The sequence below is a fragment of the Tamandua tetradactyla genome, chromosome 17 (genome assembly GCF_023851605.1).
Source record: "Tamandua tetradactyla isolate mTamTet1 chromosome 17, mTamTet1.pri, whole genome shotgun sequence".
NCBI classification, from domain to species: Eukaryota; Metazoa; Chordata; class Mammalia; order Pilosa; family Myrmecophagidae; genus Tamandua; species Tamandua tetradactyla.
The window spans coordinates 14,597,653-14,610,614 of record NC_135343.1 but is presented as its reverse complement, the minus strand read 5'-3'; the positions used below and the strand labels follow the sequence as shown (position 1 = coordinate 14,610,614).

Sequence of the window (12,962 nt, the reverse complement as noted above, 5' to 3'; positions counted from 1 at the left end):
CGAGATACACAGGGCCTCAAACGGCACTGATGTGTACAAAGAGGAAGCGGACAGATACACATGCACAGCTGCCACCCCACTCACTTACAAATCTGCATTTGTGCACATGCACTGCAGACATCTACAGGAAGACAAACACAGATATACCCGCTTTACACAATTGCTCAATTGTGTAATTTTTGTATAATTGTATACTTACACAATTACACCTACCAGACAAGCCCACGGATGCACAGAAGTGCAAACACATACGCAGGCTCACTCCTAAATAAAGACCTCGGTAAGTCCGCCTGGCGCAGGGACACAGGGCCCTGGGTGAGCAAGGCAGAGCACCTGGTGCTGCCTGTGCTCCTTACAGGGAGAGAGACTGAGGCTCCCTCCCCCATCCTAAGCCCTTCCGAGCTCTGCTCTGGAGACATCTGCTGGTGAAGCCAGGAAGGGGCTGCCAGGCCCTCCTCAGCCCTGGAGCTGCAGGGGCCTTGGGCTTGCAGGAATAAGGAGAGAAGAGGGATACACCAGAGCCAGCTCCCAGGCACTCAGCATTCCTGCCTCCACTGGGATCATTTTCCTGCAGCCTCCAATCCAGGGCTAAAGGTGAGATTTTTTTGGCAAAGAGCCTGTGCTTTTCCAACCCTGCTCCGGCCACCCCACCTGGACTACCTCGTGGCACTGCCGGGCACCCAGCCGCCTCGCCACCCACTGGGTTTCTGACTCGGCTTGTAGCTCCCTGTTCAAACCTCCACCTCCTCTAGCCCGGGGAGGTCCCACCCTTTGCTCTCAATGCCTTCATCTTTCCCCTTCCTCCTGGGGGTGGGGGAGAGTGAAGTAGAGCTGAGCTTTGGAATGAGACAATGAACCTGGATTAGGCCTCAGCTCACAGGTGGGATTGAATCACCAGCTATGGCCCTTGGGAGCTAGCCTAACCCCCCACAACCTCGGTTCCATCAGGTGGCATGGAGACAATGATACTTAAACAGCAGGGTGCTGGGGGGACTAAATGACATAACGTGCATAGTGCCTAGCCCCAGAGCTGGCTTAAGTGGTGAGCCAGCCAGGAGGCTGCCTAAGCACTGTCTCTAAGAGGCGCTGAAACATCAGCACGAATACAGTGAGATGAAAAGAAAGCCACGTCCGGAACTCCTCTAAGTTGGCTGTTCTGCTTTAACAGGCTACTTGCAATGGGGTGATTGAGGGTAGGAGGGGACCTGAAAGAGCTAGAATAACAACAGGTGGTCTCTAAGCTGTTTTCTAAAGAGAGTGGAGCGGGATGTCTGCAGGGCTTTTGTTTGGCTAATCTGGGGATGCAAGTCTGGGGTCAGAGTGGAATTGCTCGGGAGAAGCCGGGTGTCGTCGATGCGGAGCTGCTTCTCTGTCCACTCTCCTATTCCTCCAAGCAGTGATCGATCTCCACTAAATTAAAGTCAAACTGATACTAAAAGACAGTTGGTTTGAAGGGATACAACATTATCAGCCTGACTTAGGCACCGACCTGTCTCCCCTAGACCCTGCCCAGCACATGGAAGGCGCACAGACATGCTAGGGGTCTGCCTCTCCAGTCTGGACCCTAAGACTTCTCACACCCTCCCTACATGGGATTCGGTGCCCATGGCAACACTTAGTTTTCCATTCCACCCCATGCCATCCCTCACGTCAGTTAGCCCATGGGCCCAGCTCATTGTGGAAGCCTCCGGGCTCCTAGCAGGGTCAGAATTTCTACTTCTTGAAACATCAGATAATTCTCATCTATCATCTTGTTTTAAAACAACCATAACAAAAACCACAACAAGCAGTCATTATCTTGTCTGAGAAAGTCCTTCATTATCTTTCCATTAAATGTCTAAAATCAGGCAACCCCAACTTACCAATGCATTGTATTTAAAACTTTATTTTTTTGTCAAGCAGTTTGGCATTCCAGACAATGGGCCAATAGAAAATTGAGGACACAGAGTTATCGCTGGGGCCCAGTTTCCCCAGCTGAACCATAAATTCCCATTTGTCCTGTCATAAGGCTGAGGTGACACACCTGCATGGGGGGAAATAGTAAAGAAAACGTGACTGCTGCGAGCCTGTAGGGAGAACTGGGACAAAAATTGTGCTGATCTAGAAAAGTCTCTTTGTTTTCTCTTGAAAGCTGGTGCTTGAGGGAAGGCGGGTTTATTAGAAGAGTATGAGGAGACCAGTAGGAGATTCTGAGGAAACTTCAAGGTGTTTTTCAAGGGCTTTGGAAGTGGAAAGCCTGTGCTCTTCAATATTCAAGTTTATTTTTCTGACTTTTGGCCTTCCTTTTTGTTGACATAGGGGTCCCTTTGTGCTATTCTGAGCCTCAGTCGGCCAGGTTCACTCGGGCAGAGATAGAGAATAAATCACGGAAAAGGTTCTCCTGAGGTCTGTGGGGTAGAGCTGGGAGAATGGAGGATGAAGGAAGAGGGTTCAAACATGTGTAATTTGGACTTTAAAGATGGCTTCAGAAGATAGAACTGAATTGAACTGATAGTGGGGAAGAAAGAAAAGGAGACAGGGAGAGAAAGAGGAAAGAGAGAGAGAGAGGAAGAAAGGAAGAACGAAGGAAAGAAGGAAGGAAGGGAAGGAAGGAAAGGAAGGAAGGAAAGGAAGGAAAGGAAGGAAGGAAGGAAGGAAAGAAGGAAGGAAGGAAGGAAGGAAGGAAGGAAGGAAGGAAAGGAAGGAAGGGAAAGAAGGAAGGAAGGAAGGAAGGAAAGGAAGGAAGGGAAAGAAGGAAGGAAGGAAGGAAGGAAGGAAGGAAAGGAAGGAAGGGAAAGAAGGAAGGAAGGAAGGAAGCAGAGAAAACCAAACCAAAATGAGATTGTGTTGCATGTGTGGCCTCATTCCTCAAGCCCAGGAGGGAAGATGGGTGGAGGAGCCTGCCGGGAGCCAGCTTGTCCCCACAGCTGGCCAGCAGGTGACACCACGGGCCCAGGGCAGCTTGGTTGCTGTCTGCGCCTGGCGAGGGGACTCGGGAGGCCCCAGGGAAGTGGGGAGTTAGTGGTTCGGAAGCCCAGGACATTTTCAGATTTGGTCTCCATCCCGACAGTGCCACGAGCACCCAGCTCCTTCCTCAGCCCCCAGCCTGTTTCCCCCGGGGGGTTGATGCTGATAAGAAAGGTGGGTGGGGGCGGGATGGTGGCCAGGCGGATAGGGACCAGGGAGAGGGTGAGGGGCCTCAGGAAGGCCTGGGACGGAGCCTTCACAGTGCGAGGGCACAGAAAACAATGCACCTCCAGTGAGTCCGCCCCCACTCACAGGTCCCGACAAGAGAGGCCCAGAGGGGAACAGAGCAGCCCCACCCACGGGGCTGCCCACTGATGCAGGTGATGCAGAGTTTAGGTTTGGCTGATAACAGCCCCCACCAGCAGAGAATGGGTTCTTTGTGAGGGCTGCCTCTTCCGAGGCCCCCGCTCGCAGCCGGGCCGGCTCGTGCAGGCCTCAGAGGAGCACTGCTTTGTAGGAGACAGGGCTGACTGGGAAAATGCAAAGAGACCTAGCAAGCAGCCTCCTGCAAACCGTGAGATACTTTGTTGGAACGTTAAGATGCTTCGGGGCAAATGTTCCGAAGAAAGATCCTGCTTGGCTGAGCCCACATTCTTTTCTCGCAATCTCAGTATGGTCTTCCCCAAACCATCCATCCCCTCAGGAAGAAAAGCCATCGTTTTCAGTGGTGTCTAAATCAGGACTCTGGGTAGCTAATGGCCAAAACCCAACTTGAATCAGCTTGGCAAAAAGGGGGCATTGATTAATTGGCCCCATCAGGGCAAGGATGGAGCAGGCCCCAAGGAGGCCGGGGGCAAGGCTTCCACAGCCCCCCAGGACCCTTCCTCTGTCTCCTCTCTGCATCTCTCAGAGGCTGCTGTCCCTCTTTTCCCATTCAGGCCCCACCTGCCACTGCCAGGGAAAATGACCGTGGGTGGTTCACGATTACACCCGTATAGCCTCGTGACCGGAAAGGAAATGAGAGCATCCGCTACCAGATTTGGTAAGGAAGCATCCTGGGGAAGGACTCCGATGGGCTCTGCTTGAGGCACGTGGCTCCAATTCTGGACCACTTGCCTTGGCCAGGAGGATGCGTGGCTGCGGCTGTCCCTGATGGTCCCGACTGTCCAACCCTGAGGCCAGGGGCAATTGGGTACAATTTAAGGACCGCCTCGCTGTGCTTTTGAGGTCTCCTTGTATGGCAGAACTGCTAATTGTTCCCCTATAACCATGTCTCTCTTTTCTCTCATAGAAAAAAAAAGGTGTTACTGGCCACGTGGTTGCCCAGACTCTCTTGCAGTGAAGCATCGCCATGGGCCTGCGAGTTCTGCCAACGGGATGGGAGCTGAAGCAACGTGTACAACTAACAGCGGGTGCCCTTAAAAGAAGGGGGCTGGCCCCTCTCAGCCCCCCTCACCCCTTCATGTAGGCTGGAAGCCCATGTTGCTGGTGAACCATCTTGGATCACACAAGTGAGAGCAGGATCGTAGGGATGGCACAGCAGCCAACCAGCTGGGAGATGCCTGACTCCCTGATGCCATTTTGGCCCCAAATTCTTTATGCCTGGAATGTTATGCAAGAGTCAATAAGCATCCATCTTGTGTGACCCACTCTCATTTTGGATCTCTGCTGCGTCAGCTAGGTTTATATCCTAACACACCTTGGGACTTTCTCTTGTACTAACTGATGCGGGTTGATAACTCTATATCTTATATCAAGGACCAAAATTGTTGCCTCCTCAAGAGGAGGGACTACTTCCTAACCCACCCTAAAGCTCTCACGTTACCCTATTCCAGAGAAAGACATTATAAGAAGAGTGCAGATCAATATCCCTTGTGACTATAGATGCAAAAACTCTCAATAAAATACTAGCAAACTGAATCCAACAGCTTATTAAAATGATTGTACATTATTAACAAATGGGGGTTATCCCAGAAGTGCAAGCATGATTCAATATATGAAAATTAGTCAATATAATATACCACATTAATAGAAAAAAGGAAAAAAAAAACTGTGACCATCTTGATGGAGAAAAAGTATGTGAGAAATTTGTTCCCTGCCCTTGTGTGCCTTCTTCCAGACCCAGAAAAATTCTGCCTGTGCCCAGCCCAACATTTGCTGAGAGTGTCACAAGACACACCACACGAGGCCAGATGTACTTCTCTACCCTGAGAAGGGTATTTATTTTATTTTCATTTTCCCTTCACATCCTGACTCTCTCTCACTGCTCGTGTCCCAAAGTGATTTACATGTGGACGAGTCCAGTCTCTGTGCCAGCAGGGGAACTTCTATAGGGTGGAGGCCATGGGTCCCTCATCAAACTGGGGGCTCCTGAGTGCTGGAAGCACAGGGAATTATAAAACCACTGCCTATTAAACAGCAAGGACACCAAAATCAATAGGCCAAGACCTTGATCTTGAGGTATATTCTTATGAAGCTTATGTAGGTTGTGGAGAAGCTTAGCCTACCTATAGACATGCCTAAGGTACTTCTGGAGGAGCTCTGTTGTTGCTAAGATGTGGCCTCACTCTCTCTGAGCCCAACTCTGTAAGTAAAATCGTTGCCTTCCCCTTTATGTGGGACATGACATCCAGGGATGGAAGTCTCCCTGGTGGCATTGGAGATGACTCCCAGGGATGAGTCCAGACCTGGCACTGTGTGATCAACAATGCCATCTTGACTAAAAGGGGGAAAAAGAAGTGTAACTAATAAAATATCAGTGGCTGAGAGAGTTCAAAAAGAGTTGAGAGCTACTCTGGAGGTCGCTCTTATGCAAGCTCCAGTTGACACTGCTACCTATCATAACTTGCCAACCCCCAACCAAAATCATTCCAGCCAATCCTAAAGAACACCTAGGGCAATATATAAGATTCTACAAAGGTCCCATGCACTAGGGTAACTTTCCAGAAATCTACAATCTCCAGATGGGTCCCTGGACAAGATAAGTCCTGAAACCTAGAGGGCCCAGCCTCTCTAGAACATCAGCTAGTTCCATCCATCTACCTCATATTATTGACAGCCGCTTCCAAAATGAAAAAGTTAGAATGGGCATAGCCCAAATACCCCTAAAGAGTGGGATAGCAAGATCAAAGGTCATGGGTGGAATTATATAGGGAAAGTAGGGTTTAACAAACAAATATGATTGCAGAATCATTAAATTGATATTTCCTTTACTCTTCAGTAGCTTAGAGCAGATAGAAGCAAAAACCTAAAATTGTGGAATTGTAACCCATACCAAACCCTGAAATCTGTACCACAACTAATTGTTGTGCTGTGCTTTGAAATTTATTGCTTTTTTGCATACATGCTATTTTTCACAAAAAAAGAAAAAAAGTCAATTGTTATGATAAAAAATATTTACTTCTTCTAGCCCCCTATATTTGGGTGCAGCTAGAAGGAAAAATCTGAGATGATGGTATGGTAGCCCAATGCAAACTCTGGGATCTGTCCTGTAGCTACTTGTTAAAGAGTACTCTGAAAACTATTGCTTTTTTCTTTCTTTGCTTTGCATATATGTTATATTACACAATTAAAAAAAATAGAAAAGCTATTGTCCCTCCATCTCCTAAGATATGTGCTACATCCTCTTATCAATCTGAAAGCTAGTACAGCAGATAGCCTGTCCCCCTGAGGCAGGGAGCTGGGGGCCTATAGCTCCTGGGAGTTGAGCGATGGAGGGCTCAGGAGAAACTACTGATAACTGCCTCTCCTTCTGCCGCCTGGGAATGTTCCAGGTCCTGGGCTCCCACCTGACCCACTGAGGCCCACGGTGGAAGATCAAGGGTCAGAGGCCTCGAGGGCATAGCCCAGTCGATCCTGCGGTTCTGGGGGTTGGAGCTGGGAAATGAGGCCTGTGCTATGTTTGAGGTCAGTATAGGAGATGAAGTACAGAATATAATTGAGTGATTTTGCATCTAATGATCCCTTATCCTCATTCCAAACTCTGGTAATTGTAGGACAATTGAGTTGCGCCCAGTTGGGAAAATCCAGAAGGAAATGTGGACTTGAACTACAGAAGCAGGCTGTTCTGCTGAGCTGGGCTCTTCTTTCTGTGCTGATGTGTTTAAGAACAATGGTGGGCAGGCCCACGTCCTTCTTAGAGCCTTCTTTGGCTCCCAAGTGGTTGGCTTCATCCCTTTTTCTCTCTTCAAATCTCTATCTTTTTATTGGGGGCCCCAGAAGACAAGGTGGTATCTCTAAGACTGGAGTTAGAAGGCTGCTCAGAGGGAAGCTGGGATCCCAGAGCCATGGGAGCCATAAAGTTTCACCTGAACCTTCAAGAAGACAGTGTTGGGTCTCCAGGCTGCATCCTTGGATATCCTCAGAGATGGAGCCAAGACCTCTTCTCATCTCCAATGAGGACAACTCCCCACTCTGGTCTCCCCTGACCCCAGCACGGCTCTCAGGGGAGGAACATCAACTCTCCAGTTCTCTGTCCCGTAAGGCACATCAAAGCTGAAGGATAGGCAGGGCTGGTGGCCCCATGGCAGTGGACAAGAGGCTGGACATTGACCTTCCATCCCATGCCTCTATGAGGAACATGTGGCTTCTCCTAGCTTGTGACATATGGCCGATGCTGCGCATGTGTGAGATGCAGCAGCATCACCTCTCCTCCCCCACAGCCCTGGCAAAGGCCCCTGTCCCCCTCCCCTCTCCTCTTGCACAGTGCACTCTGCTGCTCCTGCACTGTGGCCAGCACGCTCCTCTCTATCTTCAGCCTGTTCTTGGAATGTTCCCTCCTTCTCCTGGCCCCGAGCCACCGCTGCTTATTCACACACTCTCTGCACCTCTAGGCTAAGACCTGGGATTCTTCTTGCTTCTCATTGTCGCTTCTAGCCCATTACTCCACATCCTTTTGCAAAACCCTGCGCCACTGATGCTCCTGCTGTCAGCTATGTCCTTCTCCCTCTGTCCTTGTCATCTACCAGCCCTTCAGGCATGCTCCCTTCCCCATCGAAGACTCCAGTTCCAGCCTCATCATCTTTTTCTCCACACCAAACTCCTGCCAGTATTCTGGACTAATAGAATGCCCTGTGTCCACTGCCTGACCTCTTGCTTTCTTCACCTGCTTCTCTGGTAATTCCCACCTTATATAGCCATTACTTCATTTATCCCTGAGGACTTTGTGATCACCAAATACCTCTCCACTTCTGAAATCAGAAATTCTCACGTTCCACCATTCATCCCTAATCTCTAGGTTTCTCTATTCCTGCATTTCAGTGCTCCTGCATTTTTTCTCTCTGGCCTCACAGAATCCTCCAGTCCATTGATTCTTTCACCTTCTCTCCATCCATCAGCCCCCTCCTGCCTTCATGTCTTTCCTTCTCTAGCTCAGCATCTATGGCTCATGGATGAGTAAACCATGATGCTTTCACCCATGAATATCATACGGCAGGTAAGACAAATGAACCACAGCAACATACAACGACGTGGGTGTAATTTCAGCAATAGGAAATTAAAAGAAATTTATAAGTCCCCAAAGATGACATGGAGCATGATACTCTTTTCATGAGATTAAAAACAACTAATATAAAAATATATGTAACTTAAAAAAATACATATATACGCACCATGACTATATAAAAAGGAAAGCAGGGCGATGTACACACTGCGAAGGATGATGGCCATCCTGGGTGAAGGGAAACCAGGGAATGGGACCGGGAGGGGAGCCCTACAGTGAGATATTGGTCATTGTCAAGGCTTTTGTTGAGTGTAGTGGTCTTGTAAGTACCTAACGGCTCTCATCTTCCCATCACTGAATGCACAACTCTCCCTGCATTTGCAGCCATCTTTTCCGTTTTTCCTTCCCATCAGTCCAAGGAAAATCCCACCACGCGTTCCCTGGATCCCATTCCTTCTCATCCTCTCAAGGATTTTGTTCTTTTGATCATCCCGTCTCTCTCTTTTCTCATCAATTTCTCCGTCTCAAATGGGCCATTTCCATCGGCACCCAAACATGCTGTTGTCTTTCCCATCTTAAAAGCACAAACAAGCTGCCTGAAGGAGGATAAAAGTCAGGCTACTTGAACAAAAAAAGCCCCAAAGATAGTGTCTCAAACAAGTAGAAGTTGATCTATTGCATGAAAAGTTTAGGAAGCCAAGAAGGGGGTAGCATGGTGGTTTCTTCTATCTGTTGCACTGCCATCTTTACCTCTCAGTTTCCCTCCAGGATGGCTGCCCTAGACCCTGACAACATGCTTACCTTCCAGCCAGAAGAAAGGGAAAAAGAGGAAGGAGAAGATATGCCTACTTCCTTTGCAGGGTGCATTCTGGAAGTTGCATACATCATGTGCACTCATGTCCTATTGCCTCAGGCTTGGTCATAAGACACACCGAGTTGCAAGCGAAGTTGAGAAATACCGTCTTCAGCCAGGCAGCAATGAGTGCAGTTAAAAATTTCGCCACAATGGAAGAAGAGGAGAATGTATATTGAAGAAAAGCCAGCAATCTCTGCCACAATCCAGATTTTGGCAGACTCCGGCCTCCCAAATAAATGCACACCTCCTTCCCAAACACAGAGCATGCTAATCCCCTTCTTAAATCAGATATCCACAAAATCCCATCCATTACTGCAGACAGCTCGAAATCCAAGCCCTCTTGCTACATAGTTATAGTAATCAAGACAATATGGTACTGGCATAAGGAGAGACATGCAAGTATGGATCAACGGACTAGATTTCTGGTCAATCGATTTTCAATAAGGGTGCCACGACAATTCAACTGGAAAGAACAGACTTGTCAGCAAATGGTGTTGGCACAACTGGATATACTCATTCAAAGGACTGTCCCTTGCATTTCCATATAAATGTAGGAATGTAGTTGCAGTAAAGACCTCAGCCAATCCCACAGGGAGCTCTGGAACTGGGGTGCCCTTCAAAGTTGTCTCAATTAAGACCAAGAGCTGACCCATTGTACCTCACCAGGCTATCCCAGAAAGGGTGCATAGCTTTGGGCAGAACTATCTCTGAGGAAAGACTCAGCTGAGCCATCAGCAAACAATATTCTTGGCAGCTGAGGAGTGAGCGCCCCGGTTTTGAATGGGGGACCTGAGCAGTGCGCCTACTGGCCTGCCTCTGGCTCTCGCGATCGGGTTTGTCCATCAGAAAGAAATGGAAAGCCCCTACACCACTTCTGCTCCTGGCTTATTGGTCAGATTTAGCCACATGGCCACACCTGCCTGGAAAGGAGACAGGATAATGCAGTCTTTTAGCTGAGGGGCCAAGAGCCCAGCTGAAAACCCCGACTCCGAGAAAGAAGACAGTGAATATCGGGGCCATCTGAGAGTGTCTGCCACATCTCCCTTGTTTACAAGTCCTTCTCCAGCCGTTGTCCCATTTGTCTGCTCCTCCTCAGAACCTTCTGCCACTGCCTTTGCCCAAGGTTGCTCACCTGTCTCCTCCTGGCCACTGGGCTGGTTGTATTGGATGGTCTCTTTGGGTTGCATGTGAAAGAAACCGTATTCAAATGGACTCACAGCAAATACAAAGATTTTATTGGCTCATGTAATTGATCAGAGTGGGTCTAGCTTTAGGCATGGAAGGATCCAAAGGTTCAAATGATGTCATCAGAACTCAGTCTCTCTCCATCTCCTGACTCCACTTTCCTCTATCTCGGCTTCGTTTTCTGCTGCATCGTGCCATGGGGTGACAGAGAGTCTACTGACAGGTCTAGGTTTACATTTTCTTACATCTCACAGCCTCAGAGAAAAAAATGCACCCTCTCTTCTTCAGCATCCCCCAAGAGGCTCTGTGCCCACCCCAGGACCGATCTCTGTGTCCAGCCTGACTCACGCCCTACTTAGTGCTGGGGAAAGTGAGGCCATGGACTCAACAGTCCATGGAGAGTCACCACAGTGGGGAATGCACCATGCCCTTAAGGAAAAGTGGGCTGCTGCTACTAAAGAAGAGGGTAAGGCAGGCTGGGTTGTCTCCTGGGCATCTCAAACTTAACATGTCCACAGCTGAACTTTCGGTTCCCCATGAAGCCATGAAAATGTGCCACCTCTGCTCTTTACAGAATAGATAAATGACACTCTATCTACCCAGCTGCTCAGGCCAGGAAGGCACTTACTTGTAAGACCTCTGTCCCTCCACTCCCAGCGTCCCAACTTTTCCGATGGATTTAACACCCCGAGAGCTCTTGAGTCAGTCCCTTTTCTCCATTTTCTCCACTGCCAGCACCCAGCCAGAGCCAGCCACTGCACCATTCCTATGGCCTCTTCTTCCCTGTCTCCCTTCATTCTCTCTCACCCTGCTGCTGGTTTTCTTTTAGTTGTTGGTTTGTTTTTGTTTTTTTATAACAGCCTCCAGAGGTATCTTTTCGAAACTTATATATGACCTCCCAGCTTCCCCGTTTAAAACCCTGAGGTACGCTCCTCTTGTACTTAAATCCAAACTGCCCACCAGGACAAATCCCCGCCTCCCTCCTCAGCCTTTCCCTGCCTCTGGTCACTACTCCCCAGACACCCAGCCTCTCTCCTTTCCTCACAGATCCCCTCCTGCCTCAGGGCCTTGGTGCATGTCTTCCCCACTGCTTGCTTTATGCCCCTTTCACTCACCCTCACAGTCACCTACTCTGGGCTCACCCTTTAGGTCTTGGCTTAGATGTCAAATACTGAAAAGGCCTTTCCTGTTTCCCCAGGCAAAATACAATCTCCCAAGGTACGCAGTCCCTTTCCTGCACAACAGCGGTCCGTGCGGGCAGAGACAGAGCCTCCTGCCCCAAACCAGCCACATGAGCCAACATGAGAGTCACCATCTTGGAAACGGAAGTCGCAGCCTGGTCAAGCCTGCAGACGGACCGCCCTGGCTGGCGTTTTAACTGCGACTCAAAAAGACCCTGAGCAGAATCACCAGCCAAGCTGCTCCCGGATTTCTGACCAGCAGAAACACTGGGAGACAATACATGTTTCTCGTTGTTTTAAGCTACTCATTTTTGAGGTACTTGTTACCCAGCAATAGATGCCTCATACACCGAGTCTCTTGCTTACCCCATGGCTCGGCCCCAGTCCCCAGACCAGCACTGGAGGCACAGAAGAGAGAGACGCTCTTTCCATGGAGCTAACTGTGCACTGGGGGAGGAAGAGCCACCCTGAGTCCACTGGGGAACCTCGAAGGTGGGCGCAGGGCCTGGTGGGGGTGGTCCAGGACTTAGGCCAACGAGTCCAGATAGAAGGGACCAGAAGCCCAGGCCAGGCTGCCCAGAGCGGGTGCATGGGCAGGGCCCTGAGCCCCAGGAGAGTTCGGCCAGCCCCCAGTCACAGACGCCAAGGCACGGGCGGGCGGGGAAGCTGGCTGCTGCCCCCATCCCCACCCCCCACCCCTCACATTCCACAAAGAGGTGAGACTCCCAGGGACTAAGGCAAGAGGCCCAGAGCAGCCCTTCCAGGAGAGCCAGGGAGAGAGAGAACGATGGGGAGAGGGAGGAAGAAGACAGCTGGAGAAAAAAGAGAGGACTATAAAATGGGCAAAGGAAGACCAGGCTGGAAAGAGAAATCTAGACAAGGAGGCACCTGGGGAGAGGAGGCGGTGGGCTGAGGGGAGGGAGAAGAGACCCCATTCTTACTGACAGGGCCAGGGGACGCCCCCCCAGCACCCCGACTCAGACTGCGGGGAGCTGAGGTGGCCCGCCCCACGCAGTGGGCTTCTTACCACCGGGCCACGACCATTGCGAGCAGAGTGGGGGGCCCCCAGCAGCGCCTCCCCCAGGGGGGAGAACCCACCGTCTGTGGCGAAAGCCTGCCGGCACCCTAAGTCAATGTTTAAACGTGGCCCGAGCCCAGGAATGCTCTATCTGGGACAGGCAATTACAGGGCGTTGGGTTACAGCCCAGCACTGGCGATGGCTTCGTGCGGCAGATAAGAAGGTGGCACCAGGAAGGGCCGTGTGTGCTGAGCCGCGGCTCCCAGCACGCCCAGCCGCCACACAAGGCCTCCATTGTCGGGGCCTGGCCCGCCGCCCATCGCCGGCCCGATAGGC

General features: G+C 50.3%; 1 long non-coding RNA gene across 1 annotated transcript; it reads left to right on the top strand.

Annotated features, from left to right (window-relative positions):
* Positions 1–306: 306 nt before the first annotated feature.
* Positions 307–4,866, top strand: LOC143661499 (uncharacterized). The gene is made up of 3 exons (XR_013164641.1): positions 307–594; positions 3,885–3,988; positions 4,238–4,866. It is a non-coding gene; the product is annotated as an uncharacterized LOC143661499 (long non-coding RNA).
* The last annotated feature ends 8,096 nt before the right edge of the window (positions 4,867–12,962 follow it).